At 32.3% G+C, this 1,754-nt stretch overlaps 1 long non-coding RNA gene across 1 annotated transcript; it reads right to left on the reverse strand.

Moving 5' to 3' along the window:
- Window positions 1–561: 561 nt before the first annotated feature.
- LOC109862318 lies at window positions 562–1,280 on the reverse strand. Its single transcript, XR_002251116.1, has 3 exons — window positions 1,180–1,280; window positions 959–1,050; window positions 562–840 (listed from the first exon to the last, which is right to left on the reverse strand). It is a non-coding gene; the product is annotated as an uncharacterized LOC109862318 (long non-coding RNA).
- Between the last annotated feature and the right edge of the window lie 474 nt (window positions 1,281–1,754).

The raw sequence follows: 1,754 nt of genomic DNA on the forward strand, positions 1-1,754 counted from the left end.
TATGGTTTTTAACTATATGTAAGAATTATATACGTATATTTATAAAAATGTTATACATATTTAAAAATATAAAAAAATAAGCTTTCTCTATATTATTATGGTAATTACAGATGGTTATTATAGATGAATATATTTTTACAGCAAAAATGAATACTGGTTTTCTTCTTAGACGAATACATCAAGTGATTAATTCAGTCACGTCAATGACAGTGAAACTGTCAGTTGAAACTGTTCAAAATATTGTCTCTCGCAGAATTTGCTACATACATAACAGACAAATATTAACTCAAGCAATAATTAACAACGATACATCTGCTCTTTTGCAACCTCTACTACCCATGTATTATTTAATACGTGGTTTGAAAGCTAAGGGTCGCTTACAGCTTCGTTGCAAAGATTGTTATTTTATGTGCAAAGAAGATAGGTGGTTTGTAATGTGTAAAACACATCCTAGACATAAACAAGTAAAGCAAGCAAAGAAAGAACATAAAACATGGATTTTAACATTTGCTTCTCAAAGTAAAGTTAGAGATTGGTAATATACACACCAACACATATGTAAATTCAGTGTACATCTTTTGAAATAAACTGCTACATAAATTATAACACAATATTATGTATTATATAATATATATTCTGAATATAGTGTTATAAGTTTTGACACTTTATAAAGGATATTATTATAAATTGTAATATTTATAGAACGTATCTTGGCAATGGAAACGTAAAGGGTATCATCGTGGACTCATCGGCATTTATTTCGTTCCATTCATTATTTAGTTTGGCAGACTCTTCTTCCCATAAGGTTCCATGTACGAAAGGCATGGTGCCTAGCCACGTCTGAATATAAAAAATAAAAATAAACTATAAAACTTAGTTTAATAATTCAGAGATATTAAGAATTATTCAGAATAGATAAAAGAGATATTAAATATTATTCAGAAAGATAAAAATTTACTATTCGGTCTGCAAAGAGTTCGACGAATTTGTGTTTATTTAATTCATTTTAGTTTAAACTAAAAGAATCCACCCGAGAAAAAGCGTCATATTCTATAAAACAAAAGTTATAATTACAGATTAAAGTTATACTTTTTTCTTTTTTTTTTTTTAATTGGGTATTTTACGTGCCTGCAGCCATTCTTGGCTTTTAAGACACATTATCAAAGTCAAAAGTTATACTTAAAATAGGAAGCTTTCCAGCTACGGCTGCTTTCCTTTTAGGAGACACAGTTGACACAAGAGTCATTCTGTCTTTGTCTCTCACTGAATACTGAACGAAGGCTGCTTTCCTTTTAGGAGACACAATCGACACAAAAGTCATTCTGTCTTCATTCAGTATTCAGTGAGAAACAAAGACAGAATGACTCTTGTGTTGACTTGTGTCGACTGTGTCTCCTAAAAGGAAAGCAGCCTACGTACACAGGCGACACTGTGTAACACAATGTCCATTAGTGTGAGAAAGAGCATATCAGTGTTTCACTCACACCATGGCTGCTTTCCTTTTAGGAGACACAGTCGACACAAAAGTCATTCTGTCTTCGTTCAGTATTCAGTGAGAAACAAAGACAGAATGACTCTTGTGTCGACTGTGGCTGCGTTCCGAAATGTACTGCCAGTACTAGTGGTATGACGTCACAGAAGTGTACTGTAGATAGCGTTCCGTTTTAACTTTATGCACTTTTTCATTACTGCAAAAAGAGAAAACGGAACGCACTAGCAGTATGTTTCCAACAAGTTTCTGTAAGTTACTCTCG

Source organism: Pseudomyrmex gracilis, unplaced genomic scaffold (genome assembly GCF_002006095.1).
Source record: "Pseudomyrmex gracilis isolate BER0280 unplaced genomic scaffold, ASM200609v1 scaffold_1630, whole genome shotgun sequence".
NCBI classification, from domain to species: domain Eukaryota; kingdom Metazoa; phylum Arthropoda; class Insecta; order Hymenoptera; family Formicidae; genus Pseudomyrmex; species Pseudomyrmex gracilis.